Source organism: Rattus norvegicus, chromosome X (genome assembly GCF_036323735.1).
Source record: "Rattus norvegicus strain BN/NHsdMcwi chromosome X, GRCr8, whole genome shotgun sequence".
NCBI lineage: Eukaryota > Metazoa > Chordata > Mammalia > Rodentia > Muridae > Rattus > Rattus norvegicus.
Window position 1 is genome coordinate 151,464,745 of NC_086039.1, and position 14,806 is coordinate 151,479,550.

The following is a 14,806-nucleotide window of genomic DNA, read 5'->3' on the forward strand; positions in this document are numbered from 1 at the left end:
CTAAGTATTTATGCTCCAAATGTAAGGGCACCTACATTCATAAAAGAAACCTTACTAAAGCTCAAATCACACATTGAACCTCACATAGTAATAGTGGGAGACTTCAACAGTCCACTTTTAGCAATGGACAGATCATGGAATCAGAAACTATACACAGAGAAACTAACAGATGTTATGAACTAGATGGATTTATCAAATATCTGTAGAACGTTTAATCCTAAAACAAAAAGTAAACCTTCTTCTCAGTACCTCATGAGATCTTGTCCAAAATTGACCATATAATTGGTCACAAAACTTGTGTAAATATATACTTGAAGATAGACATAGTCTCATGCATCTGATTAGATTATCATAAACTAAATCTGGTCTTCAATAAGAACAAAAATGACAGAAAGTTCACGTTCACTTGGAAGCTGAAAAATGCTCTACACAGTGATAACTTGGCCAAGGAAGAAATAAACAAATAATAGACTTTTTATAATTTAATGAAAATGAAGGGACAACATACCCAGACTTATTGGATACAATGAAAGCAATGCTAAAAGGAAAAGACATAGCTCTGAGTGCCTCCAAAAGGAAACTGAAGAGAGCATATATCAGCAGCTTGACAGCACACCTAAAAGCTCTAGAACACAAAGAAGCAAATATACCCAGAAGGAGTAGAAGGCAGAAAACATTCAAACTCAGGGAGTAAATCAAACAAGTACAAACAAAAGGAACTACACAACGAATCAATAAAACCAGGGGCTGGTTCTTTGAGAAAATCAACAAGATAGATAAACACTTAGCCAGCCTAATCAGAGGGCATATTGAGAGTATCCAAATGAACAAAATCCGAAATGAAAAGGGAGACATAACCACAGAATCTTTGGAAATTCAAAAAATTATCAGCTCTTACTACAAAAGCCTATATTCAACGAAACTGGAAAGTCTGGAGTAAATGGACAATTTTCTAGACAGATACTAGATTCTAAATTTAAATCAGGATCAGATAAACCATCTAAATAGTCCCATAACTTCAAAAGAAATGGAGGCATTTATTAAAATCTCCCACCCCAAAAATGCCCAGGACCCAAAGGGTTTAGTGGAGAATTCTATCAGAACTTCATAGAAGACTTTATACCAATACTGTCCAAACTACTCCACAAAATAGAAACATAAGGACACTACCCAATTTCTTCTATGAAATCACAATTATGATTATACCACACAAAAACCCAACAAAGAAAGAGGACTTCAGTCCAATTTCTTTTATGAATATCTATGCAAAAATATACAATAAAATTCTTGCAAACTGAATCCAAGAACACACAAAACACAAACATCTATCATGATCAAGTAGGCTCTTCCCAGGGATGCAAGGATGGTTCAATATATGGAAATCCAGTAACTTAATTTACTATATAAAAAACTCAAAGGAAAAAAAAAAGCCCACACGGTCATCTCATTAGATGCCGAGAAAGCATTTGACAAAATTCAGCACCCCTTCATGTTAAAAGTCTTGGAGAGTTTAGGAATTCAAGGTCCATAACTAAATATATCAAAAATATACATCATACCACTAACCAACATCAAACTAAACATAGATGAACTTGAAGCAATACCACTAAAATCATGTACTAGACAATGCTGCCCACTCTTTCTCAACCTATATAATATCATACTAGAAGCCCTAGCCAGGGCAATCAGACAACAAATTGAGGTCAAAGGGATATGAATTGGAAAGGAAGAAGTCAAAATATTAGTATTTGCAGATGATATGATAGTATACTTAAGGGACCCCAAAAGCTCCTCCAGAGAACCTCTAAACCTCATAAACACCTTCTGCAAAGTCACTGGATGTGAAATTAGCTCAAGCAAATCAGTAGCCTTCCTCTACTCGAAGGATAAACAGGAAGAGAAAGACATCAGGGAAATTACACCCTTCACAATAGTCACTAATAATATAAAAATCCTTGGTATGACTCTAACAAAGCAAGTGAAAAGTCTGTATGACAAGAACTTCAAATCTGGGCTGGAGAGATGGCTCAGTGGTTAAGAGCACCGACTGCTCTTCCTGAGGTCCTGAGTTCAAATCCCAGCAACCACATGGTGGCTCACAACCATCTGTAATGAGATCTGATGCCCTGGTCTGGTGTGTCTAAAGGCAGCTACAGTGTACTCATATATAATAAATAAATAAATAAAATATTAAAAAAAACAAAATACAAAAAAAGAACTTCAAATCTATGAAGAGAGAAATCAAAGATCTTAGAAGATGGAAAGATCTCCCATGCTCATGGATTCACAGGATTAATATAGTAAAAATGGCCATTCTGCCGAAAGAAATCTACAGGTTCAATGAAATTCCCATCAAAATTCCAACTCAACTGTTCATAGAGTTAGAAAGAACAATGTGCAAATTCATTTGGAATAACAAAAACCCAGGATACAGAGAACTATCATCAACAATAAAATAAACTTCTGGGGGAATCACTCTCCCTGACCTCAAGAAATATTACAGGGCAATAGTGATAAAATCGTATGGTATTTGTACAGAGACTGGATGGTAGATGAATGGGATTGAATTTAAGACCCAGAAATGAACCTGCACACCTATGGTCACTTGATCTTTGACAAAAGAGCTAAAATCACCCAGTGGATAAAAGATAGCATTTTCAACAAATTGTGCTGATTCACCTGGTAGTCAGCATATAGAAGAATGCAAATCTATCCATTCTTACCACCCTGTATAAAGCTCAAGGCCAATTGTATCACAGACCTTCAAATAAAACCAGATACACTCAAATTAATAGAAGAAAAAGCCTGGAACATGTGGGCACTGGGGAAACTTTCCTAAACATTGTAACAATTGCTTATGATCAAAGATCAATAAGCAACAAATGGGACTGCATACATTGGAAAGCTTCTGTAAGGCAAAAGATACTGTCATTAGGACAAAATAGCAACCAACAGATTGAGAAAAGATCTTTTTCAATTTTAAATGTGATAGAGGGTTAATATTCAATATATGCAAATAACTCAAGAAGTTAGACTCCAGAGAATCAAATAATCCTATTTATAAATGGAGTACAGATCTAAACAAAGAATTCTCAGCTGAGAAATATTAAATGGCTGAGAAGAACCTTAAGAAATGTTCAACATCCTTAGTCACCAGGGAAATGCAAATCAAAACAACCCTGAGATTCCTCCTCACACTTCCTCTTTTATCTGATCAGAATGGATCAGATAAAAGAGTCAGGCAACAGCAGATTCTGGTGAGGAAGTGAAGAAAGAGGAACACTCCTCCATTGTTGGTGGGATTGCAGACTGGTACAACCACTCTGGAAATCAGTCTGGAGCTTCCTCAGAAAATTGGACATTGCACTACCTGAGGACCTGGCTATACATCTCCTGGGCATATACCTAAAAGATGCTCCAACATACAAAAAAGAAACATGTTCCACTACGTTCATATCAGCCTTATTTATAATAGCCAGAAGCTGAAAAGAGCCCAGATGCCCTTCAACAGGGCAATGGATACAGAAAATGTGGTACATCTACACAATGGAATACTACTCAGCTATCAAAAACAATGACTTCATGAAATTCATAGGCAAATGGAATGAACTAGAAAATATCATCCTGCATGAAATAACCCAAATCAGAAAAACACACATGGTATTCACTCACTGATAAGTGGATATTAGCCCAAAAGCTTGAATTACCCAAGATACAATCCATAGACCACATGAATCTTAGGAAGACGGATGACCAAAATGCCGATGCTTTAGTCCTTCTTAAAAGGGGAGATAAAAATGTTCATGAAAGGAGATATGGAGACAAATTTGGAACAGAAAATGAAGAATGGCCATTCAGAGCCTGACCCACCTAGGTATCCAGCCTCACCCACACAAACACATATAGCCACCAACACATTAGTGCTTGCTGATACCAAGAAGTACAGGCTAACAGCAGCCTGATATAACTGTCTCCTCAGAGGCTTTGCCAGACATGACAAATATAGAGGCAAATGCTCACAGCCAACCATTGGACTGAGAATGAGGTCCCCACTGGAGAAGTTAGAGAAAGAATTAAAGGAGCTGAATGGTTTTTGCAACCTTATAGGAACAATGAGAGAAAACAACCAGGGCTCAGAGGGAATAAACCACCATCCAAAGAGTACACATGTACCGACCCATGGCTCCAGCTGCATATGTAGCAGAGGATGGGCTTGTTGGGCACCAAAAGGAGAAGTCCATTGCCCTGCCAAGGCTTGATCCCCCCAAGTGTACGGGAATATAAGGTTGTCGAGACAAGAAGGGGTTGGTGGTTGGATATGAGAACACCCTCATTCAAGAGCGTAGAGAGGGGATGGGATAGGGAGCTTATGGATGACAAACTGAGAAAGGAGATAACATTTGAAATGTAAATAAAATTATTTATACAGTAAAAAAATAAATAACAACACAAAAAAAATCCATAAAATCAAAAGCCATTTCTTTGAAAAAATAAACAAGATAAACAAACCCTTTTCAATTTTAACAAAAAGGTAGAGAGATAGTATCCAAATTAACAAAATCAGAAATAAAATCAGAGAGTTAACAACAGACACTGAGGAAATTCAAAGAATCAGAGGTCTCACTTCAAAAGCCTGTACTCCACAAAATTGAATGTATGTGTCTGTGTGTGTGTGTGTGTGTGTGTGTAATTTTCTAATAGATAACGTCTTACCAAAGTTAAATCAAGCTCAGATAAACTATTTGAACAGTACTATAACCCCCACAGAAATAGAAGCAGTCATTTAAAATCTTCCAACCAAAAATAAAGCCATAGGTTAAATGGTTTTAGTACAGAAATTTACCAGACATTCAAATGAGAACTAATACCAATACTCATCAAACGACTCCACAAAATATAAGCACATGGCACACTGTCAAATTTATTCTATGAAGCCACAGTTACCCTAATATCACACCACCTAAAGACACAACAAGGAAAGATAATTTAGACCAAGTTGCCTATGAATATTGAAGCAAAAATAATCAATACCTACAAATTGAATCCAAGAACATATCAAAAATATCATTTAACATAATCAAGTCATCCCAGGGATGCAGGGATGGTTCATTATAAGAAAATTTGTCAATGTAATCTACCATGTAAACAAACTGAAACAAAAATATTGCATGATCTTATTATAAGATGCTGAAAACACATTTGACAAAATCTAACACCACTTCATGGTAAAATTCTTGGAAAGATCAGGGATCTAAGGTGCATACTTAGTCATAATCAAAGGAATATACTGAAGGCAATAGCAAATATTAAATTAAATGTGGAAAAACTTAAAGAAATTCCACTAAACTCAGGGACATGATAATGCTACCCACTCTCTCGCTACATAATAATACAACACTTAAATTTCTATCTATAGCAATAAGTCAATTAAAACATACAAAGTGGAAACATATTGGAAAGAAAGGAGTCAAAATACCTTTATTTATGTGTTGTAAAAATATTATTTTAAAAGAAATATCATTGTCTTTTTTACCCCGCTGGGTCCTGCTACCTCGGTGCTCCAAGGTGCCTAGATACCTTGGCGGAAACACATTCCAGCCGCACACTTTCCTACACTCAAACCCTCACATAAAAGAACACACAACACAATAATCTTAGATCCAACTGATAAGATAAACTTGCCCACTTAAACATACAAAGCCCGGTACCATCCATCCCTTAGGAACATTGATAACAACCTGTAAATACACAGAACAGAATCTTAACGTCACCTGCCACATTGTCCTGCCACGGCTTCTCTGCCTCTTCTCCTCCTGTCACTCCTCTCTCCTAGACGAGACTAGGAGTCTCCTCCTCCTCCTTCAAACTTCTCTCCCGCCCATCCTTCCTTCTCCTCCAGTGACAGGCCTCCTTCTATCCTGTACCTGCCTCACCTGTGACATCATCCTACATTTCACCCTTTTTGTCTAATTAAAAAAAACTTTTCTCTCAAATATAAGCTGAGCACAACTATTATCATTTTGTAATTAAGAGCATAAAATATATCTAACACCTAGTCCAACACTCTATCAGTTGATCAGAACATTTAGTTATCCATTCCAGCTTAAGAAAGGCTTAAAATCTGTATTATATCTTGGCTAGCTTGTATATTACCTGATAACTATCAAATAAAATATGTATATTCAGAGTCAAACAGCCTGATAAGCTATGAGACTATAATGTATTCAACCCCGTCAGAAATCTGGGAATGACCAAATATCTATACACATAGGAAGCCACTAGCGCAGTCCCCTGTTAGCAACATGTGAGCGCAAGTCTTCAGCCTTCTGGCCCAAAATCAACTGACAGACTCTTGAAATGCAGATTTTGAAGGGCTGATCACCCTGTCTTGGCAGAGTTTATCAGTCAACTTTTCTGCATAATTTGTCCTTTTCTGGACAGTATTAGTCTGCAGATGTAACAAGCAGTTTTGTCCAGTGGCTGCCTAGCCACAAAGTATTGTCTCACCTGGAGGTAGAGATGTTCAAATCCTTCGTTAAATCCACCAAAGGGGAACTGTTAGGAGCAGATATGTCTCAACAAAAGATAAATAACTTTAAATCTCAAATTTTGTGGATTTCTGATGTTTTTGAAAATCATCTATCTATATAAGACAATCTGAACTGTTGTCTTTATATCTTAATAATATCTTGAAAGTTCTCACACAAAGTCAGTAATATGTTTGCTATTTGGCCCTTAATTCACATGTGTAATCAACTCAGAAGTTTGTAATGACATCAATAGAGGTACTGGCTCTAAACCTTGTACTTTTAAACTTTTAACAAATAAATTCTATATCAAAGCAAAGATATGATTTTAGCTTAGTTACCAAATGAGATTATGACTGTACAATTCAATCTAGCTAATTCCTCCCTGTTAAACTACAACCAATTTTAAATTCCTCATAAAAACAACTTTAGAATAACCACTTTCAACCCCCCAAAGTCCAGGGAATTGGGATGATGAGTCCTCCATAACTTCGTCAAGCTGTTCATGGGTGTTGAGATATCCTTGGGGGTAGGGGGTAGGAAGAATGAAGCAAATGTTGTAGCCGATGTGTCCTGACGACCCACCTGAAAGTCCTTGAGACCAGGATTCCAAGTAGGCACACTGTAAAATACAACTCTCAAGACGAAAGTTTAGAATCGAGATATCTTTTTGTTTGATTCTCCTGAATAAATTTTTCAGGCGGTCTACCTCTATCAAATCTGATCAGTATGACTCTGTGAGGTTTCCAGAGCCTAATCACACTTTTTAAAAACACAAAGACAAAATCTTTCTCCCAAAATACTGTGTTCCTTAATCTGTAACCAGAAAAGCTTCTATCTTGCACTCTCTCCCAGAGTAATAATATAACCATAAAACTCAGTCACACCCATTATGAAGATTAAACAATTTTTTAAAAAAGGAAGCAAGGTAAACACTGAGCCTGAAAGGCTTTTGTACTCTATGATAGCAGGAAATGAACCCAAAATTCCTATGGAGCCCATGTTAAGAGAATTCAAACTTCCTGTTGTGGTAAATATCAAAAGTAACCACAAACCCTCGCTAGCCAGTGTCAACGAGCCACATGGCCTTTAGCGGGGTAATTCATAAAACAAACCAAATACCTTCTATCAATTCCAATATCAATAAGCAACATATCAAACCAGGACTTTTGTCCAAAATATCTCAATCTGTTAAGCTCTCTACCCAGAGCCACAGATTTTTATTTAACCTCAATAACTTCTACAGTATATGCCTGCATTCACTCTCCCTGGTGTTACAGACATTCAATCACAACTCTCTACTTGGAGGTAGTGACTATTTTTTCCCTATCTAAGTTCTGAACCGTAGATGAAAATCCCCACCTGATTCAAGTAATCTCTTTACTTTCTTCTTTCTAAAAACAAACTTATTCACCTTTTAATAATACCTGTAATAAAGAAATAGCTCGTCTAACTAGGATTTCAACCCAAAATTCCCGTGGAGCCCACGTTAAAAAGAATATGAGTATCCTGAAAGACTTTCTAAACAACTTTCTTTAAAAAGCAGCTTTTAATCTCTAACTCTCTGAGCTGCCATTACTTATCACACAGTAGGGGACCTACAGCCTGTCAGTCCAGGCTACTTCCCCATTTCTTCGTTTGAATTCCCGCCCCTATAATATAACATGACTTAACATGGCGCTAGCCTCCTCTTAGAAAATAAAAACTTTCTCTCAACTCTTAAGATTACTAGTGGATTCTTGCCCATCATATTGGTTCACCATCTGTTGTTGTAAATATATTATTTTAAAAGAAGTATTGAAAGAATAAAAAATGCAGCTAAGAAGTCAGAAGTTTAAAAAAATGCTATCTCACCCCTAAGAAGCCCTAAATACCTCAAATTCCAGAACCTGAAAGTAGATAAAAGGTCACATTTCTTGAGTCTGCACTCCCAGGAACTAGATAAAAGGACTTAAGATAAGGCCCTTAGATATGCGATTCCTGACCTAGTAAAGATAATAGAAAGCTTCTCCCAGGAACTAGCTGACCATAAAGTTAAATTAGAATCTTATGAGAATGACCTAGAAAAGCAGGAAGCTTCTCCTAGGAACTTAAGGGAACACAAAGTTAAGCAATCTTGAGAGCTGGGAAGCTCCTCCTAGTGATTTTTCACTGGTATTCTCCACAACTTTCCAATGAAGCCATCCTTGCCCCCTCGCCCCCTCGGGTTGTGGTTTCTCCCTTTAAATACCCTTTCTCCCAGCCTCTCGGGGTCGAACTCCACTGCCCCTGCGTGGGATATGAGTCTCGACCCCAGTGCACTGGTTCCTAGCGATAAACCTCATGTGATTACAGCAAGGAGAGCCTTGTGTGAGTTTTTTTGGGGGGTCACGTCATCCTGTTCCTTGAGTGAGAGTCTCCCCGCTCTGGGGGTGTTTTATTATCATTGTCTTTTACCCCGCTGGGTCCTGCTACCGCTGTGCCCCAAGATATCTGCTAGATAACCTTGGCGGAAACACATCCCAGCCACACACATTCCTACACTCAAACCCTCACATAAAAGAACACACAATACAATAATCTTAGATCCAACTGATAAGATATACTTGCCCACTTAAACATATAAAGCCCGGTACCATCCATCCCTTAGGAACATCGATAACAACCTGTAAATACACAGAACAGAATCTTAACGTCACCTGCCACATTGTCCTGCCACGGATTCTCTGCCTCTCCTCCTCCTGTCTCTCCTCTCTCCTAGTCTCCTCCTCCTCCTTCAAACTTCTCTCCTGCTCATCCTTCCTTCTCCTCCAATGACAGGCCTCCTTCTATCCTGTACCTGCCTCGCCTGTGACATCATCCTACATTCATGGGTGATAAGATAGAAGATGTGAATGACCTCAAAGAATCTCCCAGAGAAATCCTACTGCTGATAGACATCTTCAGAAATGTGACGATAAAAAAAAATTGACTCAAAAATTAATAGCCCTCCTTCATACAAGTGATAAATGGGCTAGGAAAGAAATAAGGGAAACAGCACCCATTACTCTAACCACAAATAAAGAAAAATACCTTTGTTTAATTTTAACCAAGAAAGTGAAAGATCTGTATGACAAGAACTTCCATTCTCTGAAACAAGAAACTGAGAAAGATATTAGAAGATGGAAAGACCTCCCATGCTCAGGAATAGGTAGAGATAACACAATAAAAATGACCATCTTACCAAATGTAACCTACAGATTCAGTGCTAATTCCTATCAAAATTGCAACAGAAATTGCAACAGAAATTTTTTATAGATTTTGAAAGAGCAATTCTCAACTTCATAAGGAAAAACTAAAATCCCAAGATAGCTAAAACAATCCTGTATAGAGTAGCAAGTTCTGGAAATATCACCGTACCTGGCTTCATGCTATACTACAAAGTACCAGTAATACATTTACAGAGCACAATTCCTGAGTTCAAGATATACTTGGTCTTCCCATAAAAACAGACATGTTGGTTAACAAAGTAGAATTGAAGACCCAGAAATAAACTCAGACAACTATGAATTCTTGATTTTTGAAAACAAAGTAAAAAAATAACACAATGAAAAAAATCATCTTCAATAAATGGTACTGATCTTATTTGGATGTCTACATATAGAAGAATGGAAATAGAACCATATTCATCAACCTTGCACTAATCTCAAGTACAAGTAGAACAAAGACCTAAACATAAAGTAGATACATTAAACCTAATAGGAAAGAATTGGGGAATGCCTTTGAATAGGAGACAAATTAATGAACAGAACACAGTGGCTCAGGCACTAAGATCATCAATTAATAAATAGCATGTCATGAAACTGAACAGCTTTAGAAAGACTAATTATACCATCAACAGGAAAAAATGGCAGACTATGGAATGGGCAAAATCTTCACCAACTCTACATACAAAAGAAAACTAATATCCACAGTAATTTTAAAACTCAAGTAATTAGACACCATCAAAGCAAATAACCCAATTAAAAATGGAGTACAGAGCTAAGTAGAGAATTCCAAATAGAGAAATTGCCAAGAAACACTTAAAGAAATGTTCAAGATCCTTAGTCATCAGGGAATTGTAATTCAAAACAACTGTTTTATTCTACCTTCTACACATCAGAATGGCTAAGATCAAATACTCACATGCTAGCACTTGGTGGTAAGGACTTAAACAAGGGGAATACCCATCCATTGCTTGTAGGTGTGAAAACTTGTACAACCACTTTGAAAATCCACTTAATGATTATGAGAAAATGGTAATAGTAATAGGTAATACCCAAAACCTAGGTATACAACTCCTGGGCATATACCCAAAAGGTGCTTCAACATATAACAAGGGCTCTACTAGGTTCATATCAGACTTATTTATAATACTCAGAAGCTGAAAACAACTCAGATGTCCCTCAGTGGAAGAATGAATACAGAAAATGTACATCTACACAATGGAGAGTTACACAGTTATTAAAAATAAGGATACCATGGAATTTGCAGGTAAAATGGACAGAACTAGAAAATATTGTCCTGAACAAGGTCTCCCAGAACCCAGAAAAAATGCAGGGTATGCATTCACTTTCTAAGTGTAAATTAACCATAATCTATAGGATAACCATGTAACAAAACACAAATGATCCACAGACTCAAAGAAACTCTATAAGGAGTCTACGGATGGTACAGGGAGTGGTTTGTAGAGGTATAGGCCTAGTCTCTGAAACTGAAGCTAGGAAAAATATACAGAGAATTAAAAGTTTTTGAACATTTAACAGATAAAACAAAATCTGAAATGGAAGTAGGTACTTGAATTCTTTAGATAATAAATTTTTAGAATAATCTTTTCAGACTTTAAGATTGGTTGCATTATTTTAGGAATCATGGCCAACACTGCGTTGTCTGAGTAAAATGGATACTAAAGAGTTCATGGTTTATTGCAGCATTGACATGCCAAGTACAAGTAAGCATGCATTTTTTTTTCTTGTTTTGAGTGGAATAGATCATAACCATAGTGAGGTTAATGGAATTGATGCCAGAGTTAAGGTATATATCAAGGTTAACAAGCTTTTGACTGATGGAGATCTTGTTTCCCAGAACATGAATAACTCAAGCCTTCTGAGGATCCCAAGGAAAGTACCCAGTCAATAACCGAGTGTGTTCCAAAGGAGTATCGACTTGCACTTGCTTGTAAATGACAAGGACCTGAACCAATTCACAAGGACTTTTTGGGATCCAAAATTAGAAATATATGAAGGCTTATAACTTGTAGTACAGAGAGTTATGCCTCTTGCCATGTTCCTAGATTTGTTAGTCTAGTCTCTTTGACTGTATCTAGGAAAAGATTGAGCTACTTATGCTTCTAAGTTCATAATTAGGACTGATGCCATTAGACCTGACATTAAAGGTACAGTTGGATGTGACTAAGCAGTCTGTTGGGATTATGACAATCAAATGGACCTATAATCAAGCCCACAAAAAGACAAGAACATTTTCATGTATGTAGTCAGGAACACAGTTTAGCAAGGGTTTCACTTGTATGTAAACTGTTATATTTAAATATGTATCTTTGGTCTTGGACTCCATTAATGATTCCAAAACTTTTATTTGGGCTACAGAAATTCTAAAATGACACTTTTGTCTATGGATAGAAACAAATTATTGAGGGTTTAGGGTTTCTCTTATACCACTTTCTGACTATTATAATTATGGATTAAAATGATAGTTTGCCATGACTGAGCACCTGAAGCACAATAATTTGCCAAAGGTCAATTCATTGAAGTATATTCTAGGAGAAAACAAATTTGCCAAATTACTTTTAAGTTAATAAATTTTCTGTCCTGCACATTGGTACTTTATATGTCACTACAGAATGATATAGACTTTTCCTTTTGACTGTATTAGATAAGGAAAGCAAAAAGTAATCCTAAACCAGGTATCACTTGTTCTTTCATTCTGCAAGGAATTTTTTTTTAGTAAATTGCTTATCAGATAACTTTCATATGAAGCAACACAGAAAAAGAGAAATATTTATTATTGGGACAAATGATTAAAATACAATTTTTACAAAACTATATAAACAGTAAGCATGGGGAAGCTGTTGTGGACAATAGTACAAAATAAAGTAGGTTTCAACAAAAGAATAATAAGTATGATGAGAGAGTCAAGGTTTTAGTAAGACCTACAAAATTATAAATAATTAATATGTAGGCCTCAAAACCAATGACAAAAATTCTTTTGTACATTTCAATTACAGAAGTGTAAAATTTATTTCATAAAGCTGAAAATAAAGCCAACTAACAATGAGGAAGACTCACTTATTATCTAGCTAAAAGAACATTCATGATTGTGTTGCACCCACATCAGCAATCTAGGGTCAGTTCTCCATGTCAAAATCCTTAACGTGGTTATATCTGCAAAACCACTGAGGCCACATAGAGTCATACTCACATACTGAAGATTATAACAGGGATATTGCTGAAAGAGAGGTGTGTTTTAGTCTGCTGAATTTTTTTATACTGCTAGCATTTTAATATTACTGTGAAAAAAACTTTCCCAAAAGAAAATCTTAAAAAGTAGATCTTGCTGAATTTTATGAAATATTCATGAGGGGAAATCATCATCGTCACCAATCTTATGCAAAACTTTTAGCAAAATTGCAAAAAGAAAGCCAGAGTCTAAGTACTCATATAAGACCAGTATAATCTCGTTGTCCAAACTCAGAGACATTTAAACATACAATCATTTCAGACCAGTATCCTTCATTACTGTAAATACAATTCAAATACATATAAGAACATAGATGTAAAGACTTTAAGTCATAAATAATTAGGGATTTGCTTTTTGCATATCAGGTTGGTTCAACATTCAAAGGCCAATTATTTCAATAATTAATAATATTAATAGAACAAATACAAAATATATTCATTAAAATTAATGTTTAAATGTCTTTGAAATAGTAAAATATTCACTCAAGTCTAAACCTTTAGCAAGTTATAAATAGCATATAATGAAAAATACAATGCTTTCTATAAAATATTTGGAGAAAGAAATTTTGAGTAATATAATTTCTTGTAATAATATCCAAACAAAGGAAGAAAATTACATCAAATTTTTCACATTTGTATGATCCTAATGCAATCTACAAATACTGAAGGAAATGATGCAGTACTGTAGGGCATCTCTTGTCACCAAATGATGCTTCCAGTGTTGGGAATAAGTTTCACCCATTTGAGTTGTTGACCAAAAGAGTTCCAGGGAAATTCCCAAACAATCCAGACTATTGTCAAGACAATAGATTTTTTTCTACTTATTAGCTAAAAGGCCCCATTGCTAAAGATAACATCCACACAACTCAGTGAACATGTAGAAGTTGAGATGGAGCCAACAACATAAAATTTTACAGCCATATTCTAGTGTCTTTGGTACAAGAAGGTACTCTTCATGACAGGATGAGAGAAATCTAAACACCAAGCTAGTCACAAATCTTTGATCTACAATGGTGTCCTTTCTGCAGTATATGCTAGGGCAAACAGTGACACAAAGCAAATAACCAATATCTGAATTGACTTAATGTCCAAAAGATGGAGCCCATCCCTTACACTGCTTGGGTGATCCAGAATCAGAAGCAAGATAGTCTAGAAACCTAGGGTAAAACCAAATCCTACTGTGTGTGTGTGTGTGTGTGTGTGTGTGTGTGTGTGAGAGAGAGAGAGAGAGAGAGAGAGAGAGAGAGAGAGAGAGAGAGAGAGAGGAATAATAAAATGACTCAAAATATTCTGTTATACTAATAGACCAGTGCCTTTCTCAGTCTCCAACCATCATCAGAGAAGGTTGCTGCTTCTTCATGTAGCAGATGAGAACAAGTACAGAGACCCATACTCAGACATCACACACACACACACACACACACACACACACACACACACACACACATGCCTATACATACATACACATAGAGACACAGGAAAGAGATAGGGGGAAGAGACGGGGGCGGGGAGAAAGGGGAGTATCTTGGAACACATTGAAATCTAAATGCGGTATCTCCAACAAATCCTTTCCTTCAAAGCTCAGTAAACTACATGGAAGAGGAAGGAGAAGAAATGAGATAAAGAGAGAACTATGGAATGGAGGACACTAGGAGAACAAGCCTCTCAAAAACAAATGAGCACTGCTCATATAAACTCAGAGAGGCTGAAACAGAAAGCACAAGGCCTACATGGGTCTGCACAAGATCCTCATGTATTTACTATATATTTCAGCTTAATGTTTTCATGGAACTCCTGAATGTATAA